This window comes from Bubalus bubalis, chromosome 18 (genome assembly GCF_019923935.1).
Source record: "Bubalus bubalis isolate 160015118507 breed Murrah chromosome 18, NDDB_SH_1, whole genome shotgun sequence".
NCBI classification, from domain to species: Eukaryota; Metazoa; Chordata; class Mammalia; order Artiodactyla; family Bovidae; genus Bubalus; species Bubalus bubalis.
The window spans coordinates 33,410,671-33,426,383 of NC_059174.1; the positions used below are offsets into that span (position 1 = coordinate 33,410,671).

General features: G+C 41.5%; 1 protein-coding gene across 23 annotated transcripts in view; it reads right to left on the bottom strand.

The window, feature by feature from the left end:
• The window catches only part of LOC112580248, a 454,297-nt gene that overhangs the window by 435,461 nt on the left and 3,123 nt on the right, over positions 1–15,713 (bottom strand). For 2 of the 23 annotated variants that reach the window (XM_044931984.2, XR_006546297.2), the window contains exon 2: positions 6,203–6,297. The exons of 20 other annotated variants lie outside the window; for them this stretch is intronic. The gene's annotated coding sequence lies outside the window, so the exon portion shown is untranslated. Of the gene's footprint in view, positions 1–6,202; positions 6,298–15,298; positions 15,358–15,713 lie in introns of those variants that run through there. One more of the 23 variants, XM_044931985.2, reaches the window with a different exon arrangement.

Sequence of the window (15,713 nt, forward strand, 5' to 3'; positions counted from 1 at the left end):
CTTCCACTAACAGCCAGAATTCTATTTTCTTGCCCCAATCATCCTTCGGAGAAGGCAATGGCACCCCACTCCAGTACTCTTGCCTGGAAAATCCCATGGATGGAGGGGCCTGGAAGGCTGCAGTCCATGGGGTCGCTGAGGGTCAGACACGACTGAGAGACTTCACTTTCACTTTTCACTTTCATGCATTGGAGAAGGAAATGGCAACCCACTCCAGTGTTCTTGCCTGGAGAATCCCAGGGATGGGGGAGCCTGGTGGGCTGCCATCTATGGGGTCGCAAAGAGACACAACTGAAGTGACTTAGCAGCAGCAATCATCCTTATTTTTTGACAACTAGGGGGGAAATGTCAACAGAGGAGAGGAAACCTAAATAAAATCAGTTCAGTAACACTTGGCCTCCTCTTAAAGATGAATTCAGTGATTCACCAGGTCCCAGGCATGTTCCTGAACTGGGGACAGAAGCATTGTCCCACTGGAACCATGTCAACTCTTGCTGGTAGGAATTTGCATCGTTCTAAGTTCTTAGGTATAGGGAGGCTGCTGCTGCTGCTAAGTCGCTTCAGTCGTGTCCGACCCTGCGCGACCCCATAGGCGGCAGCCCACCAGGCTCCCTGGTCCCTGGGATTCTCCAGGCAAGAACACTGGAGTGGGTTGCCATTTCCTTCTCCAATGCATGAAAGTGAAAAGTGAAAGTGAAGTTGCTCAGTCGTGTCTGACTCTTAGCAACCCCATGGCCTGCAGCCTACCAGGCTCCTCCATTCACAGGATTTTCCAGGCAAGAGTACTGGAGTGGGTTACCATTGCCTTCTCCGATAGGGAGGAAAGGTCCATATAAACAAGGCTATCTGAAAGCTGTGACTTGAGATTCTTCTAGACTCAGCAGATCTTCCAAAAGTTTTCTGTAAGAAGTCAGTTACTTAGATGAACCTTAGAAGTGGGTTTTTGGAGTTGGGCCATAAAGGATAAGTAAGGAGTCCGAGTGGTAGGCTTAAAAATTCTAAGGAGTAAAAAGCCAGCCAGGAAAATAGATAAGTAAGTGTATAAGAACAAATTTATAACAAGTCTCTGCCATTTCAGAGGAGAATAAACAATGTTCAAGATGTTTGGAACACTGGGCAATGACAGAAGTTCAGACAGAAGCCAGAGTATCGCAGTTTAGTAAACTTTCATCTCTGCTGCCTCAAGCCCTGGGTTCCAGGTGATGCTCCTGGGTCTCCTCAGGTTAGGAGGAGACTGAGAGATGGGACGAAAGGGCTCTGGACAGGGCTCTGATGCCCCCATTCATTCCGTGAACATCCGGACTCCAGGGAAGATTTCATCTGAATAAGAGTCAACTGCTGAAAGACTTGTGATCAAAGATTCTAGTTCAACACCTGAAAGATCCAAACCAGGGAGTGAACGGACTTGCTAAAGTCCAACACAACAGTAGTGATACAACAACAACAAAATCAGATCCCGTGGCTCTAGTCCAGGACTTTTTACATTACAGTCTGAGGTGAATATCTTCCCAGAACAAATGAGAACGTGAAAGAGGCTAAAAAAAAAAAAATAGAACCTTAATTTTTCCCATCATTGGCTAAGAGAACTCTCGTCCAAACATCTCACACACACACACACACACACACACACACCTTTCACCTAGGAACCTGAGAAACCAGTCACACTAACTTCAGGGCTCAGTGGTACCAAATACATGTGTCTTACAGGCAGTGTGGGCAAAGATGGCACCCCACTCCAGTGCTCTTGCTTGGAAAACCCCATGGACAGAGGAGCCTGGTAGGCTGCAGTCCATGGGGTCGCGAAGAGTCGGACACGACTGAGTGACTTCACTTTCACTTTTCATTTTCCTGCATTGGAGAAGGAAATGGCAACCCACTCCAGTGTTCCTGCCTGGAGAATCCCAGGGACGGGGGAGCCTGTTGGGCTGCTGTCTATGGGGTCGCACAGAGTCGGACACGACTGAAGCAACTTAGCAGCAGCAGTAGCAGCAGCAATCAACATAAAAGGGAGAAAATAGAAAATGGAAATGGATATTCACAATAATCCATGACACATCCATAACAGAATCTTCAGTTTTGCTGCATGTGGTGAAGAAAGAAAGAAATATCAACAGGTGAAAATTTAAAAATTCCTGAATCTCGTTGAATCAGGAGGTCAAAAATTACAGCCCGTGGACCAAACCAAGCCCACTTCCTGTTTTTACAAAGTTTTATGGAAACAGCTATGCCCATTCACTTCCTCTGGCTGCCTTCAAGTTACAAGACAGAGCTGAGCCATGTGAAAAAGAACATATAGCCTCAAAAACCTAAAATATTTGCTACCTGGCCCTTCACAGAAAGGTTTGATGATCCTTTCTTTAAATAATGCAGAAATCTAAGAGCCCAGGAGAGAGAAGGAAAACCAGAGGATCACAGCCTGAGAGGGGAGAAGAAAGAAAAGAAAGCTGATGGAGAGAGAGGGAAGGAAGTAGGGGTGGGGGGAATTCAACAGCTGCCCTGAAGAGGAACTGGAAACTGAGACGTTAAGATGGATTTTTAGAGTTCCACTGTGGAATGTGCAGGAATGTATTCCCTTGGCCCCTCTAAGAAAGCTTTGGTTAAAAAAGAATCGGCATTATTTTTCAAAACTTTCAGAATGTATTTTTCACTGATGCCAAGTTCTGTGAGATTTGCCTACAGTCAGAAGGTGCTGATGGAATACAGGAACAATCTGAGGAAGGTCCGTTACATTTGGGTTAAGGGGGAAAAAAAGTGTATAACAAAGGACTACTAAGAAATGTACAGAAATTGACTGAGACCACAGCCCCGTCTCTCTCCAGTGCCACTCCACCCTGGCTGTGAGATGCCTTGATGAGGGGACTCCACGGCGGGCTCAGTGCGGTGCTGACACTGACTAATGCAGAAGCGCTGGGTATGTTTTCAGATGCTTCCTGTTCTTTGCCTCATTGAGCCCGGAAGAGAACCCAAGCAGGATACACTGTTATTACCCCATTTCACAGATAAGAAATGGAGGCTCAGGGAAGCCAAGTGGCCACCGATAGTGCCAAAGTAGAGATATAAACCTGACTCCAAGGACACACTCCTGGTTGGTCTCCTTCCCCACTCTGAGAGGGTTCCAGGCCACACGTTTACCCAGAGATGCCAGCCAGATGTCCGCCCATTGTCCAAGTCTATCAGCCCTCACAGACCAACTCCCAGGATGTCCTGCAGGTATAGGAGAGGGGGCCAACCCTGATTCTCACCCTCTAAGCCCCATGTTCCTCCTCCACTATTGTTTCCCTTCTTTTCTGGGGACCCCTTTTGTTTCCCGCACCACACCATGCTGTTCTGCCAATGTTCCTTTATTTCCCACTCCCTTTCCACAGCATTATCCTTATGTATTCACCCTGAAGGGGGATATGGCAACCCACTCCAGTATTCTTGCCTGGAAATTCCCATGGACAGAGAAGCCTGGCAGGCTACAGTCCATGGGGTCATGAAGAGTCAGACATGACTGAAGCAACTTAGCACATTCACTCGCCAGAACTGAAGACTACTTACAAAGACATATATAGCACAATCACAAAATACTAGGGGTCAGTGAGAAATGTTTGCTTAGAGAGAAAATACAGAAGAACTGACCCTGATAAAACAATGCATTCCATAAAATCTTGTGTTGTCACAAGGGGTCAATCAACAGACACTTTGAGTTTCCTAGCAGCCAGCCAGAAGAGGAAATCTATGTCCACACAACTGAAGCTATGTGATTTTTTTTTTCCCATGAGAGGCAGAAGTATTTCCCTTCCTAAAATAAGAAGAACCTGATGCTGCTTTAAAAAGACCCTGATGCTGGGAAAGACTGAAGACAGGAGGAGAAGGGGATGACAGAGGATGAAATGGTTGGATGGCATCACCGACTCAATGGACATGAGTTTGAACAAGCTCCAGGAGTTGGTGATGGACAGGGAAGCCTGCCGTGCTGCAGTCCATAGAGTCAGACACAACTGAGCGACTAAACTGAATTGAACTGAAAACAAGAAAGTTCCTTCTCCCCAGGGTCCTTCTTCAGAGGACACCATGGTAAGGAATGAACATGATCATCAGTAACATTTTAGAGTCAGTCCTCTGAAAATTCTTACCAGGCCCTTCCTTCTTTACTCAACACATTCAGCAATATTTATTCAACAGTTAACAGATATCTATTGAGTGCCTACTATGAGCCAGACACTGTTTGAAGGATCAGGAGCTCATTGAGGAACAAGAGAGGCATTGGCCCTGCTCCCATGAGGGCTGGTGGTGGTACCATTAAATGCTATCAAACCAAAGATCCAGTAAAAGCATTCAAACTGGTGGGTAGGGACATAGGGGAAGAGTATAAATGTCACATTTCAGATGTGTAGCTTTCAGAGATCTAATGACACTGGGTGTGAGATACTAGAGATAGGTCACTGGGCTAGGTGTGGCTTATAGCCTCAGATTTCAGAATCCTAGTACACACAAATAGGTGTCTGCATATATACACAATGATACAGACAGACAGACAGACAACATGATGCATATTAGAAACCTGCTCCTTTCCCTACTGCCTTGCACAAGCCTGCTTGCCCCTGCAGAGTTCTAAGTGCTGGCTTAGCAATGGGTGGAGGGACCATATCCTTTAAGCAATTCCCCACCAGAATGTAGCAGATTCTTGAACCTTGATTGTGTTGTAATAAGAACATTTTTTTTTAATTTTATTTTATTTTTAAACTTTACAATATTGTATTAGTTTTGCCAAACATCAAAATGAATCCACCACAGGTATACCCGTGCTCCCCATCCTGAACCCTCCTCCCTCCTCCCTCCCTATACCATCCCTCTGGGTCGTCCCAGTGCACCAGCCCCAAGCATCCAGTATCATGCATCGAACCTGGACTGGCAACTCGTTTCATACATGATATTATACATGTTTCAATGCCATTCTCCCAAATCTCCCCACCTTCTCCCTCTCCCACAGAGTCCATAAGACTGATCTATACATCAGTGTCTCTTTTGCTGTCTCGTACACAGGGTTATTGTTACCATCTTTCTAAATTCCATATATATGTGTTAGTATACTGTATTGGTGTTTTTCTTTCTGGCTTACTTCACTCTGTATAATAGGTTCCAGCTTCATCCACCTCATTAGAACTGATTCAAATGTATTCTTTTAATGGCTGAGTAATATAAAGGAGTAAAACTGTTCCTCAATCATCTGGAACAGATGCTAGGGACCAGCAAATATTTAGTGGAGATTTTTCTCCTCCAATTTGAGATTTCACAAGGAAAAAACCATACATCTCAGAAATTTTAAAGTTAAAAAAAAAAAGTAGGGGACCCGTCCTCAGTCATCTCTCTTTAGATCTAAGACTCTGGCTCTCTTCAATTCTCAGGGAGATCGAATGCAATTCATTTTGGCAGGCGAGAGCCAGAAATTCCACAAGTGTCTGCACTGCCAGGGATGGACATTTTATCAAGTGAACAATACCCTGAAGATTTCAGGCATCTCAGTTTGCAATCTGTCGATTCGGAACTTGGAAAAGGGTGGAGGTGGGGGCCTGAAAGCTGAGATCCTATATCTGAGAAGAGATAAAAGTTCAAAATGATCCCATGAGGAAAGACTTAATTTTACAGTCAGGCAGAGAATGTAAGAAAGAAGGAAAAGGGGGATTTAAAAAAAAAAAAAAAAAAAAACTCACAAAAAAACACATACCCCTAATGTGCTTCCACAGGAAGTGATGCAGGACTATCTTTCCGTGGTGGAACCGCACTGTGTCTATTGCTGAAACTCCAATACTTTGGCCACCTCATGCGAAGAGTTGGCTCATTGGAAAAGACTGATGCTGGGAGGGATTGGGGGCAGGAGGAGAAGGGGACGACAGAGGATGAGATGGCTGGATGGCATCACCAACTCGATGGACATGAGTTTGAGTAAACTCCGGGAGTTGGTGATGGACAGGGAGGCCTGGCGTGCTGTGATTCATGGGGTCGCAAAGTCGGACACAACTGAGCGACTGAACTGAACTGAACAGCTTGAATGTTTGTAAAAGGGATGCTACAAACACAAACCACAATTTCTGTCCAAATTTTTGCAGTACATTACAACTCTGAGCTCTGGAAACAATCAGGATGTCAAATTTCACCTCTTACCACACCCAAATGAAATATCAAAACAAACAAACAAGGGAGAATGGGGAGAGCTCACATTGGGGAATTCTGCTTCCAATTAGCTCAGAGTCCAGTGTGAGCACCATTCCTGCAGATGAGCAGAGTCAGGCCACCACAAAAGTCACCATTCCCCTGAGATGCAAAAAGAAGAAAGCCAGGGAGAAAGAAAACAATTAATAACAAGAGTATCGGCTTTATGCCAGACACTGCGTTTGTTATCCATCACTAATAACAAATTATCCTGAAATCCAGCAGCTTAATCACATTTATTTTTCCGGTTCCGCTGGGTACCTCTGGCTCAGGGTCCCCTACAGGCTACAATCCAGTATCTGCCGTCACTGGAAGGCTCCATGGGGGAAAGAACTTTTTCCAAGTTCACCTCTACGGCCGCTGGCAGGCTTCCAGTGCTCACTGGCTGTCTGCTGGAGGCGTCGGTTTCTTGCCACACGGGCCTCATTTTGGGACAGCTCATAACATGGCAGCTGGCCTCCGTCAGAGCCAGCGAGGGAGAGAGCTTAACAAGGTGCCCAAGATGGAAGGCACAGCCTTTTTGTGACCTCACCTTGGAAATGACATCCCATCATTTCTGTTATATTCTTTTCATTAGAAGCAAATCACTAAGTCTGGCCCATGTTCAAGACGAGAGGATCATAGACGAGCACCACCGGCAGAACTTAGGAATTACTAGGGACCATCTTAGAGACTGCCAGTCACTCAGGGCCAGACTTTTCAGATTCCTTTACTGAAAACAAACAAAACACTGAAGAAAGCATCTGAGGCAGAATCAGGATTCAAATGAAAGAACCTACATGCTCCCTGCAACATTACACAAAGAGAAGCTGAAAGCTACAAAGGGGATTTTCTTCCACTCACTCTTTTAATGGTTTCCTTCCATCACAGTGGAAATCACTTTTTTTTTTAAAGGACTGACATAATATCCAGTGTGGCACAATAGTTTCCCACAGATATGTTTTTTTGATTTGCTGCAGAGGTTCTTTGAAGATGTTTTACATGAGGGCTTTTCCCTGGTGGCTTAGACAATAAAGAGTCTGCCTGCAATGCAGGAGACCTGGGTTCAATCCCTCTGTTGGGAAGATCCCCTGGAGAAGGAAATGCAACCCACTCTCGTGTTCTTGCCTGGGAAATCCCATGGATAGAGGAGCCCGGAGGGCTGCAGTCAATGGGGTTGCAAAGAATCAGACACAACTTAGTGATTAAATAACAACAACAACAGAGCTTTGAGTCAGACAGCCATCATCAACCAGTTGAAAGGTGTTAGGTAATCACTCCTCCAGTCTCAGCCTCCCTTTGCTCTCCTGCAAGAGTGAGATCATGGTCATGCCTACAGCACAATGAGGGGTTAAAAACTCCAGAGCGCCCTGGGTGTGTGCTAGTTAATGCTACTTTAAAAAATGCTAGTCTTTATGTTCAAACTAAAGGATTAGTAAGTATCAAGATAGTATTAGATTTGCCTTCTAGAAAGAGAAAAAGCAAGGGCCTCAGATGCCAGGTAAGACTGATGCTGTGAAACACAAAAGTCATGGAAAGAATATTAAACCCACACATGAAAAGAATGAGTGGAATGTTTTCTTTCTAGCCATGAAGGGATAACTGATACCAGATTTTGCTTCCATTGCAAATAACTAGAAAACTGGACAGGACACACTAAATAACTGATTTCAGATGTGGGTAACAGGCAGAGCAGGATGCTAGGCTTGAGGGACGGAAAACACGTGAGGTGAGGCCCAGCCTTCTGCCTGGGTGGTGCCTCAGGGCACAGGGACAGGGCAAGGGACCAGGGGAGGAAATCGAAGGGGAAGATGATGCATCAGTGGGGTGAGAGTTGAGGGTGACTGAGATGGCTGGAAGCTTTAGGGCAGGTACTGAACAGAAATTATCGGAGGAGAGAAACTCCAAATATTTGCGTAGGAGTCCTCTTGAATCTTTGGCTAAATACTAAATACTGAATGCACAGAGCAAGACTCCAGAACGCCAACTCAACACTGATGAGAGGAAAGAACTTCTGAAAGACTCGGAGTGGAACTCCCCAGGGTCACACAGGGCCAGGAGTTCCAACCACTGAGGGCAGAGAGACTTTGTTAAACACCAAGGGCATTCAGTAGAGAGACTAAAAGGGCCAAACCTTACAAACAGGATTAATCTAACCCTGCTGCTGCTGCTGCTGCTAAGTCGTTTCAGTCGTGTCCGACTCTGTGCAACCCCATAGACGGCAGCCCACCAGGCTCCCCTGTCCACCCAAAGCTTTTTTAAAGTCTTGGGTAAGTTAAGAGCTCCGCAAGTCAATTCACTTTCTGCTGGGGGGGAAAAAAGAACACACAGCACTGTCAAACAGACATCAAAATCTAAACATCCAAGAACTTAGCATCCATAAAGTAGAGTATACAATAAAAACAATCTGTGTTTAAAATGGGCTTCCCTGGTGGCTCACACAGTAAAGAATCTCCCTGCAATACAGAAGACCCAAGTTCGGTCCCTGGGTCGGGAAGGTCCCCCAGAGAAGACAATGGCTACCCACTCTAGTATTCTTGCCTGGAGAATTCCATGGACAGAGAAGCCTGGCAGGCTACAGTCCATGGGATCGAAAAGAATCAAACACGACTAAGTGACTAACACACACACACACATATTTAAAATGGATAACCAAACAAAGACCTACTGTATAGCACATGGAACTCTGCTCAATGTTATGTGGCAGCCTGGATAGGAAGGGAGTCTGGGGGAGAATGGATACATATGTATGTACGGCTGAGTGTCTTCACTGTTCCTCTGAAACTATTACAAAATTGTTTGTTAATCAGTTATAGGCCAATACAAAATGAAACGTCAAAAAGACAATCGAGACATGCAAAGCAGGAGAAAGTGAGATGCACAGAAGAAAAGCCAGTCAGTAGAAACAAACTCAGAAAAGACAGAGAGGATACAATGAGCAGGAAAAAAAAAATTGTAAGTGGCTCTTAAATTCAAGGACTTAAAACCAAAATATAAAGAGAACAAAAGAAAGTCTCAGTTGAATAATGAATGTCATAAACAAGAGAACACCACACACCTATCGGGATGGCAGAAAGTCACAACACTGACAACAAATGTTGATAAGGATGCAGAGAAGCAGGAACTCTCAGCTGTTGCTCCTGGGAATGCAAAATCATACAGCCACTTCGGAAAACGGCTGAAAACGTACGTCTAAACCAAAACCTGTGTATGAATGCCTGTGTGCTGTGCTGTGCTCAGTCACTCAGTCATGTCCAACTCTGTGCAACTCCATGAACTGTAGCCTGCCAGACTCCTCTGTCCCTGGGGATTCTCCAGGCAAGAGTGGGTTACCATGCCCTCCTCCAGGGGATCTTCCCAACTCAGGGATGGAACCCAAGTCTCCCACATTGCAAGCTGATTCTTTACCAAATGAGCCACCAGGGAAGCCCAAGAACACTACAGTGGGTAGCCAGTCCCTTCTCCAGGAGATCTTCCCGACCCAGGAATCAAACCAGGGTTTCCCGCATTGCAGGCGGATTCCTTACCAGCTGAGCTACTAGGGAAGTAGATATGAATGTCTATAGAAGCCTTATCCATAATTGCCAACACTTGGAAGCAACCAAGATGTCCTTCAACAGATGGATGGATAAACAAGCTGTGGTACCTTCATACAATGGAATATCATTTAGCAACAAAAATAAAACAGCCATCAAATCACAAAAAGGCATGCTGCTGCTGCTGAGTTGCTTCAGTCGTGTCCGACACTTAGCAACCCTATAGACTGTAGCCCGCCAGGCTCCTCTGCCCATTGGATTCTCCAGGCAAGAGCACTGGAGTAGGTTGCCCTTCCCTCCTCCAGGGGATCTTCCCAACCCAGGGATCAAACCCGAGTCTCTTATGTCTCCTACATCAGCAGGTGGGTTCTTTACCTCTAACGCCACCTGGGAAGCCCACAAAAAGGCATGGAGGAATGCTAAATGCACATCTCTAAGTGAAAGAAGAACTAGTCAGAAAAGGTTACATACCATATGATTCCAACTATATTACCTTCTGGAAGAGCTACAACTATGGAGACAGCAAAAAGATCAGTGGTTTTCAGGGCTTTGGAGAAAGGGATGAAAACGTGGGGCACAGGGGATTTTAGGGTGGTAAAACTTGTATACGATACAATCATGGTAGATACAGGCCATTATACATTCATCAAAACCTGTAGGAATGTGCAACACAAAGACTGAACCCTAATGTAAACTGGGACTTAGCTAATAATAATGTATCAGTGCTGATTCCTCAATCCTAACAACTTTACCACACTAACGCAAGGTGTTAACAGAAAAGATTATGTATGGGGAGGCAGCAGTATATGAGAAATCACCATACTTTCTGCATAATTTTTCTGTAAACCTAAACTGCTCTAAAAAATAAAATCTATTAATTAAAAAGAAAACAAATGCTAATTCTAAAACTGAAAAGCACAGTATCTGAAATTGTTAAACCTACTGAATGGAGGAATGGAAATCACACCCCTGCAGAAGCAGAGATTGGTAAACTTGTAGAGGAGGCTATACAGAGTATCCGAAATGAAGCACTAGAGTTGAAAAGGCTAAATAAAATGAACAGAATCTCAACCATGAGACCATATCAAGTAGCCTAATACACTTGAAGTTATAGTCCCAAAGGAGAGGAGAAAGATTGGGTTAGAGAAAATATTTGAAGAAACAGCAGCTGGAAATTTTCCAAATTTGATGACAAATATTAACTCAGAGATTGAAGAAAATAACTCCCAATCAAACTGAGATAAACCAAAGATTAAAATCTTTAAAGCAGCTAGAATGTAGAAACATAATATATAGGAGAAAAAAAGAATAGTTTCCATCAACTTTTCACCAGAAATAATGCAACTCAGAAAATAATGTCTTTAGGGGATGAAACAAAAACATTGTCTATCTATAATTCTATATCCAGAGTAAATGCCTTTAAAAATTATGGCAAGATAAATTATAAGATAGGAAAAAAAACTGAAAAAAATCCATAGCTAGAAAATCTTTACTATGAGAAACGTTAAAGGAAGTTGTTCAGGAAGAAGGAAAATAATACCAGATGAAAATTTATATTTATACAAAGAAATGAAGAGAACAACAAATAGAAAATATGTGAGTAACTATTAAATATTTTCCTCTCATTTCTTGATTTTTTAAAAAATCATTTAAATCCAAATAGTATTTTGGATTTAAATACAAATAGTATTTAAACCCCAAATGTATTTGGGGTTTAAAAAATCATTAAAATCCAAATAGTAACAATGTATTTGGGGTTTATAATGTGTAGAAGTAAAATGATTGGAGAAGGCAATGGCACCCCACTCCAGTACTCTTGCCTGGAAAATCCCATGGGTGGAGGAGCCTGGTGGGCTGCAGTCCATGGGGTGGCGAAGAGTCGGACACAACTGAGCACCTTCACTTTCACTTTTCACTTTCATGCATTGGAGAAGGAAATGGCAACCCACTCCAGTGTTCTTGCCTGGAGAATCCCAGGGACCGGGGAGCCTGGTGGGCTGCCGTCTATGAGGTCACACAGAGGAGGACACGACTGAAGCGACTTAGCAGCAGCAGAAGTAAAATGAAGTGAAAATATAACAGCACAAAAGAATGAGAAAATATCTTTATACTGCTGTATGATTATTATATTAAATGTGAAGTAGTAAACTACTAAAAGCTACACTGTTATAAGTTAAGGGTATATATTGTATACCCAGAGCAATCACTAAAAATATAGAACATAGAGTTATAGCTACCAACCCAATCAAGGAGATATAAATCACTGGAATATGTTCAATTAATTCAAAAGGAAACAAGAAAAGAAAAAATATATATATAAACCCAACCACATAATTTAATTAAATGCAAAAGAACTAAACACTCCAATTAAAAGATAATATTCATTAGGTTGGATTTTTTAAAAATATCAGGCACTAACTACGTCACATACAAAAGTGCACAAATAGGGTAGAAGTCAAAAGATGAAAAGACCCATGAAAACACTGACTACAAGAAAGTTGGAATAATTATATTAGTATTAAACAATGTAGACTTCCTTCAAGATAAGTATTACCAGATATCCAACTCTTTGAGACCCCATGGACTATATACAGTCCATGGAATTCTCCAGGCCAGAATACTGGAGTGGGTAGCCTTTGCCTTCTCCAGTGGATCTCCCCAACCCAGGAATCGAATTGGGGTCCCCTGCATTGCAGGGGGATTCTTTACTAACTGAGCTACCAGGGAAGCCCCATTACCAGATATAAAGAGAAACATTTAATAAGGGCAAAAATGTCAATTCATCAAGAAGCTATAACAATCATATTTCTATATAACTGAAGCAAAAATTGACAGAATGGGAAAAATCATAAATTTACAATTAGAGTTGCAGATTTCAATACAATTGACCCTTGAACAACACAAGAGTGAATCCAAGGATAATCTATAGTTGGCCCTCCATATCCTAGGTTCTTCTGCATCTGTGGATCCACTGAATCATGTAACATATAGTACTGTAGTATTTACTATTCAAAAATATCCCTGTACAAGTGATAGTTCAAACCTGTCAGCTGTACTTATCACAGTTATGAATCGATAAAATATATTAGCCCAGTGCGCTGCTAGAACAGAAGACCATAAACTGAATGACTTAAAAACAACAGAAATTTTTTATAGTTCTAGAGGCTGGAAAATCCAAGATGAAGGAACCAACAGATTTGGTGTTTGCTAAGGACTCATTTCCTGGTTTACAATCATCTGTCTTTTTGCTTTGTCTTCAAATGGTAGAAGGGGCAAGGAAGTCTCTGAGGTCTCCTTTATAAGGGCATGAATCCCATTCATGAGGTCTCCATCCTCATGACCTGATTACCTACCAAAGGCCCCACCTCCTAACACCATTATATTGAGAGAATTTCAACATATGAATTGGTGTGGGGGGTTGGGGGCGTGGAGGGACCAGGGCTCACATTCTATAGCATCAAATAAACAAAAAGAAAAATAAAGAATATACAAAATGTCAATACAATCAACTCAACATAATTGATAGTCTATCCAAGTACACAAAGAATATTCACCAAGATAGACCTTAAAACTTTTTGGCCATAAAACAAGTCTCAAACTTAAAAGGATTCATATACTACAGAGTTTGTTTTCTGACAAAATAAAATTTAGAAATTAATGATAAGATTCCAGAAACATCCATAAATATTGGAAATTAAACATTATACTTCTAAATAACCTATAAATTAAAGAAGAAATTATAAAAGGAATTAGAAGATATTTAAATGAGAAAAATAAAAACACAACATACCAAAATGTTGGGATGTTGTGGGATGCAGCTAATACAATGCTTAAAAGTAAACTTGTAGCTCTGAAGATTTATATTAGAAAAGAAAAATAAATATTACCTAAGCTTCAACCTGAAATTATTTCAAAATGAGGAAATAATACTCAAAGTATGCAGAAAGGAAAAAGATAATAATAAAGAATGGAACATGATATGAGGAAATAATCAAAATATGAGGGAAAATGGAAATTTTTTAAAAATTGATAAAACCCCAGCTACGCTGATGAAGTAGACTGAAACACAAATACTCGATATTGGGAATTAAGGAGAACATATCTCTACAGATCCTACATATGTTAAAATAATAAGAAAATATTATTAACTTCATTCTCATAATCTGAAAACCTGGGCTAAATGGACAAATTCCTTAGAACACATTACCAAAGCTGGCTCAAGGAGTAGAAAATCTAAATATCCATATACTTATTAAAGAAAGTGAACTTTTATTTATCTTCCCACAAATAAAACTCCAGGTCTAGGAGATTTTCCTGGTAGTTTTATCAGACATTTAAGGAAGAAATAATGTCAATTCTAAACAAACACATTCACAAACCTTGAGGAGAACATAATTTCAGTCTCATTGTATGAGGCTAGCACAAATCTGATGTCACAACCAGAAAAAAAATCACAAGAAAAGAAAACAGCAGGTTAATATACCTCATGAAATTTTCATGAAAAATCCTTAACACAATATTATTCAAATCAAATCACACTAAATACTACAAAATACAACACAACATGACCACATAAGATTTATCACAGGAATGTAAGGTTGGTTAACAGTCAAATGCCAACTGTTAAATTTGCATGTTAATAGAATAAGGTGGGTGGTGACTCTAATAATCTCAGCATGTGCTGAAAAAACTTTTGACAATTTAGAGAAGAGAACTTTCAAGCTAGAAACAGAGGAAATATCCTTAAACCTAGTATTATCTATTGGAATATATGTATTAGAATATATAGTCTATAACTAAGATTGGATTTAATGCTTCCTCACTGAGATCAGTAAAAAGGCTGAAATGTCCACTGTCACCACTTCTAGTACTGTTTTGAATAGAGGTTCTAGTCAGTGTAATAAGAAAAAAGAATGAAAGGTGTATAAAAGCAATTTAAAGTAAAGCTGCCTTTATTTGCAGACTACATAATGGTGCACATAGAAAATACTAAGGAATCAAAAACAAAAAAATTATAGAACTAAGTGAATTTAGATGTCTAGGAAAAAAATAGAAAACTATTTTTGTGAACTTGGGCTAGATACACTTTCATATAGCTAAGATACAGAATTCAGGAACCACTAAAAAACTGATGCAAGAAGGAGAGAGTGGGATGAATTGAGAGAGTAGCACTGAAATATATACATTACCATATGTAAAACAGATAGCTCGTGGGAAGCTGCTTATGTAGCACAGGGAGCTCAGCCCGGTGCTCTATGATGATCAAGAGGGGTGGGATGGGATTCAAGAGGGAAGGTATATGTGTATACTTATGGCTGATTCACACTGTTGTATGGCTAAACCAACACAATATTGCAAAGCAATTATCCTCCAATTAAAAATAAATTTTAAAACAATTACTGTAAAAATTGAAAAGTTGGACTTTATTAAAATGCAATTTAAAACAATTTGCTCATCAAAAGACATTTATAATGATTAAACAAGTCAAAAAATGAGAAAAAACTCAAAAATCTGACAAAGGATATATAGGGATATATATTTTATACCTCTATCTCTATACTTATCTTCTACAATAAAAAACAACTTACCTAATAAATAATGCAGGGTCTTCCCTGATAGCTCAGTTGGTAAAGAATCCTCCTCCAATGCAGGAGACCCCAGCTTGATTCCTGGGTCGGGAAGATCCGCTGGAGAAGGGATAAGCTACCCACTCTAGTATTCTTGGGCTTCCCTTGTGGCTCAGCTGGTAAAGAATCTGCCTGCAATGAGGAAAACCTGGGTTCGATCCCTGGATTGGGAAGATCCCCTGGAGAAGGCAAAGGCTACCCACTCCAGTATTCTGGCCTGGAGAATTCCATGGACTGTATAGTCCATGGGGTTGCAAAGAGTCAGACATGACTGAGCGACTTTCACTTCACTTCAAAGTTTGAACGGACACTTCACAAAAAGACATATGCATATAAAAATTTATTCAACATCTTTAGTCACCAGAGAATAGCAAAT